At 37.2% G+C, this 24229-nt stretch overlaps 1 protein-coding gene across 5 annotated transcripts in view; it reads right to left on the bottom strand.

Moving 5' to 3' along the window:
• Window positions 1–24229, bottom strand: part of PDE1A (phosphodiesterase 1A) — a 236041-nt gene that overhangs the window by 211071 nt on the left and 741 nt on the right. For 3 of the 5 annotated variants that reach the window (XM_075512639.1, XM_075512645.1, XM_075512643.1), the window contains exons 1-2: window positions 23680–24060; window positions 22624–22660 (exon numbers count right to left, since the gene is read on the bottom strand). The gene's annotated coding sequence lies outside the window, so the exon portion shown is untranslated. Of the gene's footprint in view, window positions 1–22623; window positions 22661–23679; window positions 24061–24229 lie in introns of those variants that run through there. The other 2 variants (XM_075512640.1, XM_075512641.1) reach the window with 1 other exon arrangement.

Raw genomic sequence — 24229 nt, 5'->3', positions numbered from 1 at the left:
AAATCCTCCAGAAGCTTCCAAAGCTTACAATAGCCCCAGTATGAAAAAAATCAGGTAGCATCTGAATGTTTGCAAAATCAGTAAGGCAGGAAAATAAGTCAAAACTGTTTCAACCAAAAAAAAAAACCCAAACAAACAAAAAACCCACAACCCACACCACTCACAGATCACTGCAGTCTTTCCAGATGCTGGTTCTTGTAACTAGATTTACCTGAAGAATTTACAGTTCTAATGTTAAAAACTGGAAAATAGTGATGAGTGGATAATTTGATTAAACTTTTTTTATTTATTTCATTTGTTCTTCATTCCATGTACTTCATAGAGGCCAGTATCAGTAGCTTAGGTATTATGATGCAAAATTTCTACTAAGAAGCCTGTGCTCATGTGCTTGCAAGGAAACATGCAAACTTGACTCCTTGGAGCATACAGCCAATGGAAACCATGCAGTGTGAAAAATTGTATGTGTCCTACACTAAGTGCTTTTGTTAATCCTCTGCCTATTCAATTAATTTTTCAACCATCTTAAAGAATGAAACTATATTAGTAGTCCCTACATTTACTTTCATTAAACTGATTATAAAAATAAGGATCAAACAAATGGCCAAAGAAAAGAGAATAATCCATGAGTGCATTTCAGTTCTTTTGACCTCAAAACACCTTCCATCAAAAGATTCTTTGTATTTATTTTTTTTTTTAATATCATCACCCACATACACTCTAAAACTTTAAAAAAAAAAAAAAAAAATCACAAAACAGTTCTTTGGAAATATGCCTAAGTTTGTCTCTTCAAAGGTATGAACAAGCAGGAAGGATACATTTTTAGCAGCACTTCGAAATTCATGTTTCTGAGAATGGTTTGTGAAGACTGAGAGCATGCCATGCAAATGACCTTTCCTTTCTTCCAAGTAATTAAGATATAAAAGACCCTTAACTGTATCAGTTTTGGCAGTGACTGTCTCTCAAGTACCTGGATTTAATCATCAACAATATGCCTCTCACATTCTCTTTTGTTGTACTCTCATTTCATTGTTTACTGTTCCTATTACAGAAATCCTGCAATTCTAACAAGAAAATTCAGAACTTAATCTTCTAAAATGTCTTTCTTCCTTCCCCCTCCCCTTAAAAACATTCAAAGCTCCCATTAATCCCAAAACTGGAAAAGCAGATAATATCTAAAGGTTGGAGAGAGTATAAAGGAAGAAAATAGGAGAAAACCATCCTTACATGAAACATAATCTAAGATTCACTGCCAAGCAAGTTCAGAATATTTGCATTTCATCACACATCTTTTCATTTGATTGTGTCTAACCTTTCATATGTTTGAGAAGTGAGAATAATAGCAACATCATCCAGCAATAGCTGTATTAATGGATAACATGTATTTCACATAGACTGGAAATGAATTATAAGTTTGTAAAAATGTTATTGCATATATGGGGTTAAGGGTTTCTTACTTAAAACGATTATCAAAAGTTACATGGAGTACTGCATTAGAAATACTGCCTGAAAACAAGCATATCTAAGGCTGCTTTGTATTGCTTCTACAGTTAAATTGAGGCCCTATTATTCTAGTTACCAAAACATAACCATGGGAGTCTTTCTCACCCAGAAAAAAAGGAATGATTTATATCCCTGAGCAAGCTCATATTACAAGAATAAATATATAAATCACATGAATTATAGATTTGGCAAAGAATCAGGAAGTCTTAGAGGATTGGCAAACAACAATAAATTGTTGGTTAAAAAAAATTCAGTCACATACTTGTATCACATACATTTTTTGACAGAACAAATACAGTAAATACTTCCTTTTTTGTAGGATTTGCTTCTTTTCTACCTGTTCTTAATGTGGAATTCAGTCTCCCCACATTCAGTCACATAGGGATGAAGGCCTCCATAAAACATCTTAACTTTTGCACATTAAAAAAGGGAAAAAAAAACAAAAGAAACCCCAAAACAAAACAAAAAAACCCCAAAAAACTACGATTAAGCTCTAAAAAACAAATGTTAACTTCGCAACTTCTTACTTGAATATACACTAAGAACAGAAACAGCCATTGACTTTAATGACCAAAATAAACCTCTTAGCTTCTTTTGCTTCTCCTAGGAAATCAGCAGCCCAAGCAAGAAGTAAGCAACTCCGCCTGGCATTGCACCTGCCCCAGGTAAGCATCTGCAAGCAGATCCTATCACAGACCAGCAGGAACAGAAGGCAGCAGTTCTTCACTCCCAGACCTGCTCCATTCCATCACACATCTGGACACAAGTTAGTCAGATTAGATGTGGCACTTCTCCATAAAGACATGTTCAGGAGGTTGGAGGGTATTAGTCTGAGTGCGGGGACTGGCTAATGAACAAGTCTGTTTTAAAAAATGAGGCTCCACCTCTAGATCTTGCTTGGACCTATCTTTGCTACCTCTGAAGGCTACTGCTATGTCAACACAAAATTAAAATCCCACTAAGAAAATCAGGAAGTTGGAATAAAATGCTTCTGAACAAAGGAGCAGCAACAGCAAGAATCTCTACTGCCAGATGCACGGAGAGCCCCGGCTCAAATGTGCAACTTAGACCATGGAAGATAATTTGCATGCCTAAAACACAGATATTAAATTATTTCCTTTAAGAGCTGGATAGTTTTAGAAGAGAAGCTTACTGAGGATGGCAAGGAGCAAGAATTAAACAGACAGGAAAAATGTCTAACACAGGAAATTGTCTGGGTAACAGCAACCAATCATTTAACTACTGATATAAGCAAAAAATAGCATCTACAACAACACTACAAACACTAACATTGTTAATAGCAGTGATTACCTCTCCTGGAAGCCAGCTTGCTTGCTTTCTCTCACTTAAAGCTCCAACAGCATCACTATATTAGTGGGTAACTGTTGCTGCAGACATAGGGCAAAATGCCTGTGCACACAAGACCCCTCTTTCCCTCCCACAGCAACAACAGCAGACCTTTACTTTTAGGAAAGGAAAGAGCTTTCAATTGCCATGCTTCACCATGCTTCAACTGTACAGTCCTGTTATAATGGATCCCATTGGGAAAGCACAGCAGTGAAACTAGAAAAGGTGAGAGACACTTCCAACCCTCTGAAGGACCCTAGACAGAACAGTCACGAGTGCAACTGCTTTAGTTTGTTTAATTTTTTAATGCCAGACAACAAAGAATGTGCTTCAATGGACAACATGAATCTGATCTAATACCACACTGTTACCTAAAGGGGAAAGCTCCTTCCCCTTACCTTAAGTAGTGTATTACAACCGCTTCCCTTGTATTAGTGCACGCATTTGCACAGCCACATGGTGAGCTTATCAGAAACTGATTTGGCTGGAACTAAGCCAGCAAAAAAACGATAAAAAATGATTCATTTTCAATCAGCATGGTTCCTTGCTCCAGCATACAGTGTGCTCCCTTGGCAACAGCCCAAAGGACAGGGCAAAATGCATGGCAGAGGATGAAAGGGAAGGCAGGATCTCTCTTTTCAGTAGAAGACTGGCTTAAGAACACCGATGTCAGATATGTGGTATTAGTTAAACAATCTGAATGGAAATTCTAGCCATGGACTGTACATCTTCTATCCTCAATTAAGATGTACTGAAAAAAGGCCAACATTTCCTTAGTAATTAAAGTCAGAGACACTCAGTTCAGTAACACATCTTTGATTACAGAGCAGTGCTTATGATTTTCTTTAAGCACGTAAGTTTACTGAAGTGAAAAGTAACACTGTTCTTGTCATTCTAGAGGTGAAACTTGGTATAAATGGTGCACACTTCATAAAACTGAGAGCTTGCTTTGGAGACCAAAATAGTAGCTCTGCAGTCAGTGCTCCAAAACATGAAAGCAATGGCTGGGTATGCTATTGAATGAATCATAGGTGGGGAGTGAATTAATCAGTGTAAAAACCTCAGTGCATAAAGGAGAGAAACTAAAGGATCTGCAGTTTGAATTGTTAATTTCATTGTCTTTTCAATATATTTCCATGCTACAGCCATCTTTCATATCTCTCTGAAGCATTACCATTGCTCGGGGTTCTTCCGGGAAACTAACCACATCTGAACTGCTTGAGTTTCACATAATTTGGATATATCTGCAACCGAAGCTTTTCAATTTCATTATTGACCAAAAAGCACAATCTAATTTCTTCGGTTCTATTTCTTCTGTAGTCACGTTTTTATGTGTATTCAAGACCAACATGATAAATTATCGTGCAGAAGTGGTTATGCAAAACTGTGTCTATTTCTACCATAAGAGGGTGGGGGTGAGGGAACTTATACCTTTCAACAAGAAACTTTAATGCGGAAAAACACAGTTTATTTTAAAATGTCATTCCTATGACATTTTTGCCTTTTTTGGAGACGCGTGGCTTGTTTAAAAGATACAAGCACTTTGGAGCCCACAGTTCCCCAAGGAAATGGAAATGTAAGTCCAATTTCTTGCAGTTGCATAAAAGCACAAAAAACTCAAGCATTAAATCTTAACGTTTTGTTTGATTATTGCTGAATGACAACTTTAGGATCTTTACTCCTTAAACAACTTCCTTTCCTAAAACATCCTACCAACCAGACTTCCCATGAAATAAAACCCCTTTTACTACTGGACTTGCAAGAGCCGCAACGAAGAAGTATTCTCAAATCCTGTAGCTGATTTAAATTGCTAATAAAAATCCTTTATCAAATGTTACAAAACCTGCGATTACACCAACTCCGTTTGTAGATGCTTGATTGCAACTGAAATGAAATTCAGGAGGTATTCAACTGTGCATAAGGATTTAATTAAATCCTTCCAATTCTTGACATTATAGATATTCATAACACTGAATTCTGATCCCAGAATTTCTTAGATTTCAGCTCTCTGTCTTGAATGGAACTTCAGTTACATATTCAGTATTAGACGTGAAAGAAAACAGGAAGAATTCCTAGTGTGAGTGTATGGCTATGTAACATCCTGCCTTTGAAAAGGATGCAAAAGACATATACAGACATTATTGAGCTCTACAATATTCACTCGTGCAGGACTGCTGCAGTGCCACTACTTGTATAATGAAAGATAACATCTTTAAGGAAATGCATGCATTTGATACTATTGGATAGCTATATCCCTATTTCCTTCCATTTTCTAACTGCCAATGGCATTTACTTGCCACTGGAAGTTTATTCTCCAGAAAGTGGTATCTCCAAATTCACAGCACCTCCCCAGCACTCAGTAGTCCAAAAGAATTGGCAGCTAAAGGCACCACACCAATCTACATATTCTTCCCAGATTATAAAACTCTATTGGCATTTTGTTCTTTAGTGCAAAAAAGGGCATGGTTTTCTGCCTTCTCCCACCAGTCTACGCACAGGTTTTCTCCACATCTTTGCCCCACTCATTCTGATTAAAAAGCTAATAATACAAGAGTGGCCTTGGTTTCTCCCACAACTTTAATCTGACCAGTCCACTACAAAGGTGTTTCTAACAGTAGGAACTTCCCATTTTAATAAATGCAAGTTTCTAGTAGTCTCACTAGACAACACACATGACATATAACATTATAGTCACTCAACTCAGACCACAGGCATAAAAAGACCCCTAAGAATGCTTTGCAAAACTATGTATAACCTATATATTAACCAAAAAGGGCAATTGTTCATGGAATGTTTTTGTGATACCTATTGCCTTTTTGTCTTCTGAGTTACAACACCATATATGGTATACAAAATTGAACTTCTATAAAAGGCAGAAACAGATTGATCTTACCCTATTAAAAATGAAATGGCAAGATGTTAATGGCCATAAATCCATGCTAGAAAAATAGCTGCATTTCACAGGTAAAAAATATTTTTAAAATTCTAAAATGATACAGTAGCCTTTATCATTGCAGCACATAAGTAAAAGAAGCAAATTAAACACATATATATGATTCCTGTTACCTGAAATATCTAATGCAGTACTCCTCTCTCCTGATTTAAGCGCTCTTCTACTGTTCTCTGCTGTACCACCCTGTTAACATTAACTTCCATGTGATTTCTGTATCTTCAGAAACATGCACTCAGGTTATTGTGGTTACTCTTGTTAAACAAACCTGCACACCATAAAGTCACAGCTCTGTAGAAGGTACTCCAATGCCCATTATCATCAAGTAATATTTAGGAAGAAATATCTGTTTAAAATTATATGCCAAGTGATACTATAGTTAAGAAAAAGGATCTCCTTCGAAAAAAGTATCAATGATTCCACAAAAAGCAGAGGACACAGAAAATTCTGTTGTCCATCATATGTATACTTATATATGTGTATATACACATGTACATATATACATATGTGTGTAAATATATATTGCTACATATTCAAATTTTTTATATGCAGTTCAATTTGAATTCTCTAACATAATACACAGATGAATAAAAGGATATAGATTCCTTGCATTCAGCATTTTTAATAGATTAATTCAATTTTTAGAATGACAAATACAAGGCAAAGACATCAAGTCAAGAATAAGTTATCCATAGTTTGAGGCTCGACTTAGGTATATCACATTAATCTGTACTTGTTAGACAATGCTGTAGTCTCTAAAGAAAGTACTTTCTCCATTTCTGTATGTGCATTAATCTCACTTGCAACATATTTGAAAGACCAGCCTTTATCTTTAATGGTGCTTTTGAAAAATAGAACAATGATCTCAATAGCAATTTATCCATGCTGCAAGTGACACATTCTATCTGTCCTTTCTGAACAAATACATAATGCATATAATCAAGTAACCCTAGACCACACTGTTAATCAGCACTGGAATATAATTTATCAGTACCCATTTTCAGTTTCATTTGCAAAAATAATTAATTAGCTTATGGAATTACAATTATATAAAGAAGAAACTATGTCATTGTCTGTCAAAAGTAATGCTAGACATAGCTCTTACTCATCTTTGGATACGCAAGATTCTGAAAAGATTTCTAAAATCAGACTTACAAGTAACATGACCTTTTCTAAAGTGAACAATTAATGTTCAGATCAGGCAAAGAGATGTATTTTTTGAAGACTTTAAGACAATCAATCAGAATTTTTGCAGTGCTCCCCAAGTATGTGCTAGAAAATAAATGGCTACATAAAATGTACATGGCAAACAAAGATTTGGAAAAAAAATCTAATATATTTTGATTGCATAAGTAGCAACAGGATATTTCCTACAAATGACAATGGAGAATTTATCTGTCAGCACTAGTACTGGGGACATAAGATGAAGGATATAAAATATAACACATTACAGAATGTTAAGGTTTAGCATATTTTGAAAGTTTTTCGTCAAATCCTGTAAATAGGAGACTTGCTTTAGTGGAAACAAGATTCCACATGAGGGAATAAAAAAATCAATAATCACTTTGAACCCCTTAGTCATAGTGATCTTCACAGAGAATCAGATTATTTGCTAATAATATTACCTAAGCTTTCCTGTACTGTTATGCAGTAGGCAGCACCTCATGCTTACAGAAAGCTAAAGTTACCTTTAAAAAGGGTTCACTCAAGTATTCCTCAAAACATGAGGCATGAAAAGTCATCAGAACAATGGAAGCTGTTCACCATTTAGCAGGATTAGGCCTTTATTTCTCAAATAGGAAAGCAAATATTTTAAGTAACCAAAACACAATCTAATTTTCAAGACAGTCACAGAAACTCTTAAGTTGAATATGAGGTAGAACAGCAGGGAATTCAGAAAATAAAACTGCCAGATGACTTTTGAAGTGGATAACATACCACTGACAAGAATTAGACAAACCAAACCAATCAAAATATGTTCTATCAATCACCAGAAATTCCTGTCCAGATTCAAAACACCGCAAGTCATCCCAGCCCTGAAATTGAAGAGATTTAATATCACAAGAAGAAACAACTATTTCATATTTGCTAATAAAGTATATCATCTCCCTCTTCCACATTCAACCTTCATTCTTTCAGAGGAAGGGGAGAACCATTGAAGCCAATTCCTTACATTGGGGCTGGAGAAAGGGGAGAAGAGAGAGGAAACTCTCTGGATCACCAAATAATACGGTGCAAACCAGCAAGATCAACAGTGGTCAAGACAAGACTCTTGTCAGTCCCCCTTGGGCTCCTAGTTTCTTAGTATCAGAGGACACCCTTCAAAACTTACTTTTGCAATTTCCTAACTTCATGGTCACCCCTACTTTGTTGTACCTCTCTTCCACAGATTCATCACCCTCTAGCTTAAGGTACCTTAAATTGTGATTATGATATTCCTTTTCATTCAGCTTAGTCTATAGAGTTATGTCTTTATACAGTAAGAAATTAATTACTGTTCAATAAAACATAACCGTCTACAAAAAAGCATCTGCGTAAAGATAATGAAGCCCACATCTGGTTAAGGATTCAAAGAAAAGGAAAGTACAATTACCTTATAAATTCCTTATGATGGAGAAAATGTGTAATTCACATCTAAATCACAAGTATTTGCTTTCTTCTTTCTCACAAAACAAAAAATAATCCTCAAATGAGCCATATTTCACTGAAATTTACTTTGCATACCTCTCAAGTATATTTAGTCATGTATCTTCATGATTATACTGACATCAGTAACAACAACTATCGAGTCTCACAAAAATAATGCCTCAAAACGGATATTAAACAATCAGCGTAGAGTAAATAATTAGTTAAAATAAGTATATTATTCTGGAATTAATCTTTGATTATAGACGTATAGTGAAAACATCAATCTATATTCACACAGCTTTTGAAATGCAGTCCTGAACATTTTATTGTAGAAACATGTGTCCTGATCACTTGGATTAAACAAAATCCTTCAGCAAATTTTATATCTAGTTTGCGAATCAGCTAGAATAAGACAGGCACTGGAGCAAGGCTCATCATCTGTTTACCCAATATTTCATGCATGCTGGCCAGCATGTTGCTCTTCTTTAAACAAAGCCCATTCTCTAGAAGATGGTGTTTACTTGCAGCAGTAAAAAACCAAAATCCCTCATCAGAGTCCAGCCAAATAAACTCAAGCCCACATAAGCTTTCTAGTTACTACATGGGGCAGTACAGGGCACAGGACATGCTATTTCAATAACACAGGTTTCTGTAGCTATGCTTAAATACACATTTCCATTAGTGTATTATTTCTCTTTCCACACCTTCAGGTCAAGATAACTAATTGTAATAATACAAGGTTCTACCAAGGGATCTCTTATTGCAGCTGAAGCTCCACCCTTTCCATATTTCACACAGCAAAGAGAGGAAATGCAAACAAAATATTGCTCAGAGTAATCATAAATACATAAGAAATGTCGTATTATGAGTTTTCTTCTTTACATAAGAATAGTACATGGAACAAGTAGGCAGGTACTTGGAACTTCCCCCCCGCCCCTTTGTGGCAAGTGGAAAAACCCTGCTATGGTTTACTTCTGCAAGTTAGCAGTCACCTTTATTATAAAAATGTAAGACAATTTTGTTCGAAGGACACTTCAAGATTTTTGTCTTCAAACACAATTGTATACATGCCTGGAAGCAGATTCACCAATTAATTTTCAGTAATTTTCTTTCACGCTTGTTATTCATGTAAACAATTACAGAAAGCTAGAATTATTTTCTAAATGCATCAGTATGATGCAGAACTAGCGTATACTTATCTTTGCTTTGTCTAATGGAAAGAGCTTTTAAGCTGTGTAAAATGCTAGTGATGGAATTGTCAGTAATGCAAACAAGTAAATAGCTTTTTCCTCCAAATTATGCTTTCAAAAGATTTTCATAGCTACTTAACCTCAGTCCCTCACTACTTGTGAGTTGTTACTTCTGTTAAAGATTCTTTCTCTCACTCATATGCAGAAATCTTTATCTTCAGCTACTGGGAAAGTTCTGAGATCCACAAGTCTGCATATTTCTCCAGACTCTCTGAACTTGAACTTCAGACACTGAAAACTGGCAAGTACAGCCTTCCACCAACACCTGAATACTGTTTAATACATTAATCCCAGCCAGGTCAACTGTCACCTGAAGAACACTCAGAAGCCTACAGCCTGCTGGCCGTAATCCAGGAAGCTCCTTTCTCCATATAACACAAGAACCTGCCTCCACAGCCAGTCTTTAGAGAAAGCTTTCTTTAGAGAAAGACTTTCTCCCATTTGAGCTCATTATACTCCACATCTAACAGAAAGAGCCACTTGAACAGTACGATCAGGTGTCTTTTAGAGCCAAATCCCCCAAGACAATAGGTAAGCGAAGACTGAGAAGGCTGGGCAGGGAACTGACAAAAATGAACTAGGATTCACGTGCCCCTGTGGGGCAAACTAACACCTTATTCTGTAAATGGAAGAGGCTAGTAAGTGATAGGTAGTTACAAAAGATTTCCTAACGTGACAGTTTGTTAGGCTGCAAGTAACCTGCTAACTTGGCACTATAGTCTCTTCTTGGTGTTACTGTGTCAGCTGAGGAGTTTAATAGGTCATTCTGTCCCTAGCTGCTTATTGTTGTCCTTCTTCAAATAGGGTGTCACACCTTCCAAATCTGCTGCCTATTTGCTTGAATGATAATATACCCTGGTCCATTTTAGTAAGAAAGAAGAGTTGTGTCAGAAGAACCATATTCCTACTGTTTAAACTAACCCAGCTTATTTTTACTCTAATGGATAAGAAATTGCTTATGTCACAGCCCTTCAGGAAAACAGGAGTGCTGGTAACCTCTGTCAGTATAGGTGGAACTAGAACAAGATATGCATCTAGACTTAATGTTCAGTTTCAGAAGGCTACTAGTTTTTGCTTTTTCTTTTCCTTAAAGGTATACATGAAGTTACCTGTTACTCCAGTATTAATCTGAGTATCATATTGCCAGTTTTAAAATGGGAATAGAAATATCCCTTTGCTTCAGAGGAATGTTGTGAAAATCAGCTGGTTGATATCTACAAACCTTTTGTACATCCATACTAAGCACCACAAAGGCCTACAAAATTAACAGTTCTGTGTTCATTCTGTGCTAAGGACAGAGAGCAGAAAAAGCACTGACTACTCTTCAAACCATGAAAAAAAATATAATAGCTTTGCACTAAATGTACACAATCTTTTAATTAATATATTCTGATATATTAAAATACATACACAAACAACCATAACAGCTGCTAATTTTAAAAAATTGCACAAGAGGCTGTGATTTCTTACTACTAGGAGTAATTTCCTATTAATCTTAGCAAAGCTACTTCAGTCAAGTTCTTTGTGAGGAGAAGGCACCTTGGACTAAACCACAACAGTCTGGACTAAACCACAAGTATAGTGCATGGTGACAAATGTACATACACTGAGGAAAGACATTTGGGTTAGTATTTTCTGAATATTCTAAGTTTATGCAGCATTCTAAGAGCACAGGGTAACAGATGGATGGCGAGAGTGTGTCCTGATAAATTACATACATCTCTGTTCCTATTTGAATTGTAAATACCATGTTGATACAAGTTACCCTGTGAATAAGTTGCAGTACACACTTGCATAATCTGCTAATGTGAAGTGTTGAAAAAAAATCCTTGCTGTTAGCTAGAAGCATGACAGAGTGATTTGAATGCAAGTAAAAAGCAGTTAATACTGAACACTGTCTTTGTAAACAGATTTTGATGGATTTAGCTCCATCATTTATAAACCAAGAGACTAAACATAAAGAGCAATTAGGATACTGAATGTCTTCAGTATCAAATCCCTTGTGAATTGCTACATGAAATATGGAAGCTGTCACTCAGAATTAACAAATACTGCATTTTAGTATTTTATAGAAACAATGGGTTTTTCCCCACTATTCTCTACTAATACAAATTTTGGAAACCTTTATTTCAAGGAACCGGGAAATGGAATGTATCCAACACAGTGAATATAAGGCTGGGCACTTGAAACTGAAGTCTGCTTTTACCTCTGATCCCGACTTTCACTCTCACTTTGGGTGAGTCCAGCTGCATCCAGACTGAAACTGGGAATGCTTCCCATCTTATGGATTTGAGTGTGCATCTTGACTACATAACAGAGGGAGACTGGGTGGGCACTATCACCTGGAAGTATCACAGGCAGGAAACCCAGTCACACAGGATGGAAATGACATCATGCAGTGCAGGTGCAGCCTTAAACAATCTGTCTTGGACAAAAACCTTGCTAAATTCTAAAGCGTCTTTATTTAGTGAGGAAAAAATGCAATCAACAGGTTAAGGACTAAAATTAAATAATTACTATAGCCATGAACTATAAGCTGCTGTAACATTCTGCAAGGTCTATTGTCCAGTGTCAACTGACACACAGCTAGCTAGTTAGAAATCATGGCTAAAAATGTTATTACTGAATGACGCATATTTTGTGTGCCCACTGACATGTGGCAGGAAGTTATATGCAGTATACAGGCTTTCACAAACAAATGCAAAATCCTGTATTCTGACCTTCTCAACAATCTCATGTTTCTGCACTGCCTGCACAAGTAGAATGCCTCAAAATGCATGTACTCAAACCTTTCCTCTGCATTGCTGCACTCACAGGGTCTTTAGAGTTCTTTAAAAGAGAAAGATCATAAATTGCCGTTTATTTTGTAAGCACAAGATTGAAAATTCCTCTATTGTACACCTTCCGTAGTATTAAAAAAATACAGATAATGGTAAGGTAGAATTGACTTTATGAATTCAGAAATTTCTAAAGATGTTTGCAAATAAGTGTCCCACAGTACTGTGATATTTTCTTTTGTATCTCAGAGCCAGAAGATATTTTACTTTAAATTATTCATTAATAGAAATAGTTTTATTATCTTTGTAAAGCCATTTCTCTCAATGCAGAAAACTGTGAGATGGGCTCCCTCTAGAGTCTTATCTCTGATACAAACTTTGAATTATAAAAGATTGCATAGGTCATTTATATGTGCCAACATCCTACTTAGTTGCCTTCCAAAAAAAGTTCTGAGATACCACTAGTGAAAAAAAACTTCACATTCCCAGTTACATAGGTTTATCTATTTTTACAGATCAATTAAGTTCTTAACACAGTGCAGTAAATTTTGCTCCTCCTTACATCTATCACAAGATCCAAATGTATTTTGACATATTTCAAAAACCTAAAGCTAAGCTTAGAAGTGGAATCCTCTATCTGTATTAAAAATATATATATATCTTTAAATAAATGCATTATGTATATGTAAAATCATCCCTTTCCCCTTGAACACCTCAAAGTTGTTTCAGTAATTCACATAGAATTCACAGCAACCTGGAGGTTGATCTTGTTTGATTCAGGTCAGTGAATGCCTTCCCACTGATATGAGCATAAGAACATGCAAGCAGATTAGCTCCACAGTAACTAGAGGAGGCATAAAAACTGTGGGTGGACAACTTTTGCCATCAGCTAGTGAAAACTGTATTATAACCCATACTCATGGAAGACATATTCTTGTCTTCCACCCAGAAGGCAGTGAGTGTGGAGGGGAGATGGTGAGTAACAGAGTGAGACTGCGCTGTGACTTCTTTCCCCCACCAAATACGTCAGGGAAGCAGAGCTGAAGCAGCATAGATGGGAGTAGGCTGAACCAGGAAAAAGACTGGCATTGTTCATTTTTCTTCCTAAGCAAAAGGAAATCATATTGTGATTCTCAGGATATAGTCCCTGACACAATTTCATGAGCAGCTCCATACAAATATATAGTACCTCTTTCTCCATCTAATATAAGCAGCAGTGATGAATCCTAGGGACAAGGAATACAACTATTTTACAACAATAAGCTGTTTCATTTCATTTTCTATAAACTGGTAAAACAAAAGAAACAAACAACTAACAAAAAAACTTTTCAATGTATAAAATCCCAATATAAATCTAGCACCTTCCCAGCCTTGTGTTTTTACGTTCTTTTGTTTCCCACTCATTAGGAAAGAAAACACAAGACTTTGCCTTCAGAAAAATATATTATATTGTAGATGTGACAGCCTCTTCTAAAACAAAGAGATTATTACTTCCTCATAAATCTGAAGATTACAATTATGTAATTAACACAGCTGCACATATATAAATTACAACCAAAATAAACATGTGGATTAAAATCTGTCATTAACACAACAAATCATAAATGCTTCCCTCACTTCCCAAAGCTAGGATTCACGCTCTTGTTTTGCTCTACAGTTCTAGATCTAAATCTCATATTGTACTTTAAAAAAAAAAAAACCCACAACTAGCACATCACTAGATTAAGATGGCTATTGAGTTTTCTTCAGATTTTTCAGATTTAGTTTTCAGATATAGTTTTCAGATTTTTCCCCACTGCAAATTATCAGTTAACTTAGGTTTTCCCTTTGCAATGTACTAGCTGTATTGCTAGGGCTGATATCATACTCATCATCTGCAGAGTTTGGCAAGGAAAAGGTATAACAAGTAAAGGTATCTTGACTATCTCAGTCTTCCTTAAATTCTTAGGCTGAGCACAGAAAGTTATCTGTACAATTTCTTAAAAAACAGTGGCACTGCTTAAAAGAAGAATATGTTGAATGGAATCATGCAGTCCTTTAGGCTTTTGATGCATATATGCCAGAGTTCAGTCAGTTAATAGGACCACAGGCCTAGACAGCAACAATATTCTAGAAAAGTTTCTCATTTTTTAAAATCACCTTATATTAGTGAGTAAGCACCAAGACAAATATAAATAAATGGATTATGTCATATTTTCCTTTCTTTATGCTTCAGTGCAAAATTGCATGTGTAATTACATCACATGAATTTTCGTTACTAATGCAGTTAAGAGTTCCTTCTAGTTTTACCTATTAATAAAACAAGCTAGCATCTGTTGTTACGGGTTGGAAAGGATTATCAAGTATTACATACAACATCACATAAGTTTTCAAAGACAAAATTAATTCAAGACCTTCTACAAAGTTCACTCTGCCTTGAATTCATATTAGCTTCCTTTCATCTTTCACAGGTCCTACAGCTTCCCACAAGCTGGGTAAAAGATGGGTTTTTGCAGTTTTTTAGCATGCTTGGAAGGTAAGTTTTTGAAAAAAAACCAAAGGAATGAATCACTATCAATGTAAGTTTCTTCATGGAGAATCCCTTTTGGTAGCTACATTTTTTCTCCAGCAGCCTGGAGAAGGCTTGGGGGAGACCTTATTGCAGCCTTTCAGTACTTAAAGGGGGCTTACAAAAAAGATGAGGACAGACTTTTTAGCACGGCCTGTTGTGATAGGACAAGGCATACTGGTTTTAAACTAAAAGAGGATAGATTCAGACAGAAGGAAGGAAGAAATTTTTCACAATGAGGGTGGTGAAACACTGGAATACGTTGCCCAAAGAGGTGGTAGATGCCCCATCCCTGGAAACATTCAAGGTCAGGTTGGACAGGGCTCTGAGCAATCTGATCTAGTGGAAGATGGCCCAGCTCACTGCAGGGGGGTTGGACTAAATGACCTTTAAAGGCCCCTTCCAACCCAAACTATTCTATGATATTTAATTTAAAAGGGTTTCAGTCAACATTCATTGCAAAACCTGAATATATTGCATCCCACAATACACCATCAGAAAGCACAGAAACATTTAGTCTGTGATTAAAATAATTTTATGACAACATCCTACAAAAAATATGTTCAAACATGAATAAATTAAGTAGTTACTCTAAACCACTTGTCTATTGATTTCCTTAGGAAATCAGCAGCCACAGCAGCCAACCCACTACCCTACCTCCAGCAGGGTAACTTTGCAGCTCCAAGCTCTTATTGCAGCTAGTCCAGCAGACTGGCCCGGGGCTGAGCCGAGGCTAGGCATTTAATATTCCTAACCCAAAACCAAGGCAGCACACTTCTGGGAGCTCTGATTTGTAAGGCAGTCAGGATGGAGTCAAAGCAGAGGGACCTGAGCATTAAATTGCTGCATCCTAGCTGAGATGAGCACCATGTTTTCTCCCTTCCTAGGAGGCAACAGTTAAAAACATCCCTTTCAGCTGAGCCTGGTACCTTCTGATCCAGCGCTCTTCGTAACACTACTACTGCTAATCCATCCCACCGCTGAGATCAGCACAATTGCATGAGCACAGCTCCTCTGTGCTGCAGTCCATATCAGACAAGTGCCTGCAGTCAAACATCCTTGACTTTACCAGTGGCAGCCCAGACCGTAGTAGGGAAGCAGGTCCAGGTGGCCACTGCAAGGCCACGCACACTGGCAATGACCTTCTCCGACAAAACTGGGATCTGTCCACATCTCGGCTCTGCCATTGTTCCAGGGCAGGACCGAGCTGCTTGAGTGCAGGCCCATGCCTGCCTGCACCTGCCATCCCCCAGCACAGCCACGTGGCTCAGCTTCAACTACGGCAGTGGCTGAATACTGATATTAAAGTTGTTTACTCTAAAAGCAACTACAAAGCTCTTAGTAAATAACGCATTTTTGAACAAATGCCAAGCAGTTAAGAATTGCTTACATATTTACAGTAAATATCAAAGACAGTCAGGGTTGAAGCATGTTGATTTGCAATCTATTTATGAATGCTAGTTTACATAACAAAAAGGAATCACAGTAACTTTGGCTTCCACCGTATTCTGATAAATTCTTGGATCATGTTCATACATTATAGCATTTCTACAGCTGTTAAATCTATTACCTCGATTGTACAGACTTAAGTTCTGCAAACATTCACACACACAAACGTCCTCTTTTTTTTTTTTTTGAAGTATAAAGCACTTCAGTGCGGTCATGGGTCTTTTTTTTTTTTTTTTTAAACGAATACAAAGTGCCTACAGAACTGAGACCATGTGTACTAAACAGTTTCCTCTTACTTTGAAATGTATTTCTTTCATAACAGCCCTACCAATATCCTCATAATTTGCTTATAAGAAATCACATATCATTACAACCTTTCACCTTAAACATAAATTGAGGACAGAGTTAAAATCAAACATAAGCATTTTTTTTTCTTAATTCAAATACGACTTAGTAAAGAAGTTGAAATAACCTGAGATTTCAAGAGTTGTGAAGAGAACACTGTGACAATTCCCAGTGAGTTCAACAAAACTACACCAGTTCACACCACAGGGAAAGCAGTTCCCTGTTCAGGATCCAGCCCAGCAACTAGAATGGGCATTTAAAACACTCTATATTTCAACTTTAGCACATACGTTTATTGCAAGAGTCTCAACTGCAAAGTGACTGAATTGATAGATGCTTTAAAAAGCTAGTGTTTATTAGAAGTCTTCACTTTATTACAATTTCAGCATAGAAGTTAAAACTATATGATGATTCAGAGCACGAATTAGCAATCTATTTATGGATCATGAATTTTAACAGGAGCACAGGGAACAATTTTAAAGGAATATAGATAAAAATAATGCCATTATCATCAGTTTTAAATTAATAAGCCAAGTTTAGTTGGCTATCGTTCCTCAGACTCATTAAGGATATCTGAATGTGAATCACAAGAAATTTAAAATAATATAGTGGGTTTATCCACCAGGCTTTTTAAACATTTTCTTTTCATCAGAAGTCATAAATACAAAGTAAATAAATGGACAATGCAAATAAATCAGTTTTAAATTCTCTGTACTATCTCAAAGGCTTAAACTGCAGCACCCTGTACAGTCAGATGTACAAACAATGAGATATGTCATACCAGTGGAAACGAATGCTTTTTCTCACAATGCCGCCTTCAGAAATCAAACTAAGCATGATACCTAATACAAAAACTCCATTGTATGTTAAGACAGCTACAATATAGGTAGAAGAGGTCATGTTAATACAGCACATAAGTGTACGCAATTTGATGTTCCAGTTATTCCAGAACATGTCCATAATGAATAAACCTTTATCTACTTGCAAAGTGGAAGGGGGAGCATCATCACTGCAAACAACAGCAGTCAAACACCTGCTCCATCCTTCAGTGGTAAAATACTAAATAAAGCCACAGGAATGACCTACGTGCCCCAAGGGAGGATGATTTTAAATCTCAGTGACAATAGAACAGTTGTGTTTCTAGTCTGCAAACAAGCTGCCGCACAGTTTGCTCCTACTCTGTAGGAGAATATGTAGAGGCTCTTTGAAGACATATGGTTTCCACTACACACTACATGTTATGGTTCAGGTTAGAAGAAATGCAACAGCCATGAGGAAATACTGAGGCACAAAGACAAGTAGAATGTAATTGTGACGGACTTGTACATTGACAAGGGGAGGTACCCTGCATAAATAGCACCATTCAACCCCATCACAAACCCCTTGCTCTGAAGAGCGTTTACAAGAATAATGCTCATGATGTCAAAGGAACTATTTTTGTGAATAAATGTTCGTCAGTGAGAGTAAAAGATCACAACCTAAGCCATTAATATGAAAAATACTAATCTTTAAATAACTAACCCAATATGACCCTAGCAGTCACTTTCACTGCCTTTGACAAGCATGATTTGATACTCTCTAGCCTAAAACGTCCAACTCTGCCTCCTCCACTGATCACTGACTCTTCTTTCTCCTTTTTATCTTTTGCCTCTACTTCCTGTGAGTCTACTTCCTAGTTCAAGTAGCTAAATTTGGACTAAAGGGTCGACAGGGAATAACTGCACTCTCTAAAGAGCACAACACCCAGGCATAAACCCATGAATGGAGAGCAGAAAACCAGGGCTTCAACCTGGAGCAAATCATTCAGCCACACATACACACACTAGCAGACCGAACACTGAGGAATGAGAAAGCTGCACAGTGAAGGGAGGAAGTAGGACAAATACAGGCTTGTCTCATTTTGCCCTAATTCATATCGTCGGTTTAAAGACGAACAATTTGAATTGCTGTTCATGGGCCATAGCCATGGTATGTAGTTTGTGAAGATGGGAAATCTTAGTACCACAGTAAGAATGTTTTGGTTTTTTTCCAAACAGTGCCAGATAGCTCTGAATTGCTGAAAAGGGGCCAGTGCAGCATGCAAACTGGCAGTAAGTCAGCAGAATTAGAGTAGGATGCTAAAAATCTGAAAGCCCCAAAGGGAAGTTTAAATGATAAATGAGAAGAAGCAAGCCCATCTTGCATATTGACCAAATACTGTGAACATTAAGAACGGCTTCCATTTGTTTGCTCTTTCTTTTTTTAATTTGTACATTGACAGATGACTGCCATTGCTATTCTCTCCAAAGTGACACATCCATCATCATTTTTGAAGGTTTCTGCTTTGGTTTTAGACTTCTGAAGAGATGCACTGTTGTTGTTACTCTTCTGCTCTCTTTAATAAAAACTCCTTCAAGGATACTAGGAACTGAATCATCAATATTTAAAATATCAAATGTTGAAATATACTCAGACAACTCCACCATCTGCTACACTGTGGCAGTTTGCATTTCCCCCCCATGTGAAGTATCACTTCAGGAGATGTGGAGCTGTAAGACCCAGTCAAGTTTATGGATACATTGTATACAAATTAGTCACCCTTGTCGTTAAATTATTACTGAATTAGGGAAAACTGTTAAGCCATGACACAGTAGGGGAAGACAGGAGTTTCGGAATCAAATCTGTCAAAATTTTTAACCTTTTAGCAGACTATAGTGAGGCCATCTCTGAACATCTCTTCAGCTAAGATGTCTAAAAATCCTATAAAATATTGTAACTGGAAGCTTATTTCTACAAAAGAATTTATCCTATTTAGACTTACAAAAGCATCAGTGTTAACACTTCATGTTCTTATAACAGTGTCTGTATATATCAAACTGTGCATTAAAACAGGTATAAAGGTTTCTGGGAGGCCGTTAGGAAACAAAATGAGGCACAAATCCCTGGAATGTACAAGGGAAAAAACACTTTATAACACCATAATCAGGAATTCAAAAGATCAACCACTGGCAGACTAAGTCAGACAGAAAGTACATTCTTGCGTTCAAGATCTGTAAAGAAACCCTTAAACTGTGAAATATACGTTACAGGAAACTTCTGCCCCCACAGTCATACCTCATTTTATCTCCTCATCTTTTCTAAACTGTCAGAAACTGTCCTTCTGACAAGCACCTTGCAAACAGCTTTTCAATTGCATCAGAGAACCTCCAAATACACTTGAAAGTTACAGTCAAATAAAGCTCTGCCTATTTATAAGACCACACGCCATTGACAGAAGATTTTGAAAGTTTGCTAACAAGGCTATGGCATTCCCGGTGGGCTCCTTTGAATTTTTAGGGTTTAGTTTGGATTTGGCAAGTGGCTTTCATTTGAGCAAGGGTTCCCCAGGAATCCTGGACCGGGAATGACTGAAGAGACATATCCTTTCTGCTCACACCCCTTATCCTGCCAGCTCCACGTAACATGAGTTCATGTTGATTCTTTAGCAGCCTGCAACAGGAATTAGTTTGCAGACACCGTGGCCTGAAAGAGCTGTATCCTGTGACACTTTCAGCTACTAAGCATCGATGAAATAGTTTGCAGGAAAAGGCCCAGCTGATGAATCAAAAAAAATAAAACCCAGTTCCTCCTAAATTACCCACCTTGCATCATACAGAAACCTTCAAAATGCCGCAGTCTACTTTAGCTTTTGATCTTCTTTAAACTACTAGTAAGAACAAAAACCTTAAATGACAAAAATCGGTAAGTTAAAAGTTCAAAATGTGCTAAAATGATCAGAATTTCTGCTCAAAATTTTCTTCATTAACAATTATTGCATATTTCACTGCAGAAAAGAAAAAGTAAGCATTCAGCTTTCCTAAGGACTAATTTTAAAGCAATCAAAAATGCATAGATGTTTTAAATTACAAGAAATGGCTCTGTAACATCTTGACTAAACAGAAGCAGATGGTTTACATGGCTTTACTGCTTAATTAAACATTTTATATATTCTATAAAATGATATCTGATGGCATTCTTTCCAATTGGCTTTCTAAATTTAAACTACAAAGTAATTTTATGTATGCACCATATTAACCAGAAAATTAATTAAAATATTCATACCCAATACTAACTTACCAACCTAGTTTCTATTTTCTAATACATGTGAAAAACTTAAGTGTCCACCTCTTTTCTATTTCTTCTTCATGATAATACTAACATTTTTTCATAACTCTACTGGGTTCCTTTATTTCAAATAGTCCTAATTTAAAATTTTAGATTTTCCTTTCCTATCCCCTTTACAAAAACAAAAATAGCAAAACAGGAAAAATAAGATGGAATTTATTTTATGAAGACCTTAAAACCAACTCCAAACAAGATACAGGTATGGATGCTACTATGATAGTAAGATACAACTACTGATGAGTGTGAAAGATCTGAGAGAGATGATAATGAAGAAGGTTTAAAGAACCATGTCATGAAAGACAGACAACTGGGAAAAGGGATGCTGTCCCCAAGTTCCCCAGGGGAAAATAAAATCAGGTTACATAGTTCCACAAAGCCACAATCACACAGTTGGAAGAAAAAGAGGGATGCAAAGAAAAGACTGAGCATAGTGGGTAAAGTTTTCATAAAATCTTTACTGACTACAAATTTGATGTGGTAATTCCAGCAAAAGGAAGGGTTTCACAATTATTTATAGTTACTGGCATGACTTTTTAAAGCTGATTCAAAACACACATAGTAAAAGGTAGAAATAGACACAACAATATAATCACTGAGCCAGGGGCTTGTTTAACTGTGTGCCTACCAGAAACACGCTTAGATTAGAATGAACTTCATTCCGTTCTCATGGCTTATAGTTCAAAATGGCGAAAAAAGGTAACATCATTTATTGTGTGCATAAATGGCCCTGCTCAGTTACACTTCAGTGCGATTCTTACGTACGTAAGCAGATGACAAAATGCCTATCACAAAGTGAAGCATGAAGTTGCTTTTAAGTTACTTACTTATAAGTCATGTAAAGTCATTAGGGTCGCAAGTCATTACACCCTCCATGTAAATCAAAAGCTCTAGCATTAGGGCATGTTACATGTTTTAAGCTACAGCAGCTTTTCCTGGTTCTTTCTGGGCACTTGTTCAGCACTCTGCAGCTCAGAATTCCACAAAACTTTGGGGGCCTCACCTGCTCCTCTTGACCCAGTGCAAGCCCACACCAATGAGCACAGTAACAAACCAAAACATGAATAGATATTCCTTAATTGATGAAATGCAGCTATGTCACAGCACAGTTCTTTATATATGACCAGCACAGTGTAGAAAGATAAATAACCCTATTTTTCCATCTAGACATGCAGACATGTATTTTGATTAAAAATAGCAGTTGCAAAAAAAGGAAAAAAAAAAAAAAAAAAAAAAAAAAAACGGAAGCATTTTATTGAGTAAATCAGAATATCAACTTGAAAAAATTGTAGTAATATGATAAAACTAGGATAGTTAGCTGTTAAAGTGATCAGAATCCTTAAGACTGCATAAGAGTGTCTGCTCCTCATCCCCTTTAATACTCAAATTAGACATTCAAGACCACTGACAAAAAGAACAGCAGAATAACCCATGGGACTCACTACCATTAGGAAATAAAGCAAATAATTTAGTGAATATTTTTAGACATGCATTGTTTTCAGAAACATAACATTAATTTAAATTAAGTTAAAGTTATTATTAAAGTTTTAATCATGACTGAAGATCAAGAAATGCCTATTCTTGTATTCCTCTTTAACTAAACAAGAAAGCTTTTACACTTTTCCACAATACATCATGCATTGCCTTCTAGCTGGATATGAGTTCAGAGAAAGAACTGATTTTGCTTACCTAGCACTTGCTTATATTCCTCTAAGTGAAGCTTGGGCTGAAAAAAAGGAAAAAACACTTGACAGTTAGTTACACTAAACTAACTTAGGACTGGCACATTTCATATGTTGTAGCATGCATTATTTCCTTAATACCCTTGAGAGACTTCATGTATCATGGCGTGCTAAATGAACTTTTAGGAATTGCAAGACAACATCTCTGCCCCATCTGGAAGATCCCAAGTCACTGAATATGCACATAGAGATAAACGTTGCAACAAAAAAATCAGTCCTTCTATAAGAAGTCTCATTTAAATTCTGAAAATTGAAAGTTAAAAACAAAGAAACCATCCACTAACCCACTTTGTCACATAACCATTAGGAAGGAAATATAAATGTTTCAGCAGATATGTTTTTCACCATTGGTTCGACAGATGTTTTGATTTCTGTAAATTTGTAATAACATGAAAATTATAAACTAATTTCTCAGGTATACTCTACTGGAGTATAACATTTTTGTCTTTGATGACGAAACAGGTTTTTTCCCAAAATATTTCACAATGGAAACGTTTGTTCAGATAGCTAAAACTGAGAAGCAAAAACAACAAGCATGAATCACTTTCAACAACGAGCCTTAGGTGCTTCTATGTCAATTCACCATTGGCTGAAGTATCTAACTCATGTTTGGTTTTGCCTATGTAAACGAGATGAAGTTCAGAGAGAGAACCGTAAGACTATTTGACATAATATCAAACAAAGCAAGTGCACGGAGGGGCAAACTGCAAGAAATTCTGGATTACAGGCATTGCAATATAATCCAGAATTATCTTTAAAACAAATAATTCTTAAGAGATTTCTTGCAATGTATATGTATTTGAGAACCTGCTTTCCAGGCCCTGTTCATAAACCCAAATACGTTTTGTCTCCACGAATAATAACAGCTGGCAGCAAGCACAGTACTTCTTAACCACACTTGAACTTTCAAAAGAAGTCCACCCCATCCCCCAAAGCACCCTACCGCTTCCCAATCCCTTCATAACCCTCGGCCTGGCGTACTGTACTTAGCTGTTAGCCTGACCTCAGTGAGGAGGAGCACCCCAGTGCCCTCCCGGGGGATCCGGCAACCCGAGTTACACTTCGTGTGTTATTTGCTCCGCTGTCCTCTGCCCAGCGGGAAGCCTCTGGCAATGCCTTAGGTCTGTTTGTTTTCAGACATTTACGGCACTGTGGACGTGTAACGGGAGAGGCAAGCGACCGACTGTGGGGAGACAACCCCGGTGCATCTGCCTGCCCTTGGGAGCCTCTCTCCACCGCCAGCCTCGCCAAGGGCAGCTCCCCGCGCTGCAGAGAAACGCCCCTGAGGAAATGGACCCCCCTCGCTGTCTTTTATCTGTAGAGACCTGCGAGACATCTTCGGACACGGTTCTGGGCTCAGGTGAGGGCACAGACTGGACAGCCTGCGGCGGGCTCTCCTCAGCAGCCACACCGGGCTCTCCTCAGCAGCGCATGGCGCCACCCTCCTCCTCCACCTCTTTATTCCCAGCCCCCTCGGCGGCGCCCTAGGGACGCGGCTGGGCCCTCCTGCGTAACGGCTGCCTTCGGGCCCCACCATGGTGCCGAGCAGCCGC

Source organism: Mycteria americana, chromosome 9 (genome assembly GCF_035582795.1).
Source record: "Mycteria americana isolate JAX WOST 10 ecotype Jacksonville Zoo and Gardens chromosome 9, USCA_MyAme_1.0, whole genome shotgun sequence".
NCBI classification, from domain to species: Eukaryota; Metazoa; Chordata; class Aves; order Ciconiiformes; family Ciconiidae; genus Mycteria; species Mycteria americana.
This window is presented reverse-complemented; position numbering and strand designations above follow the sequence as displayed.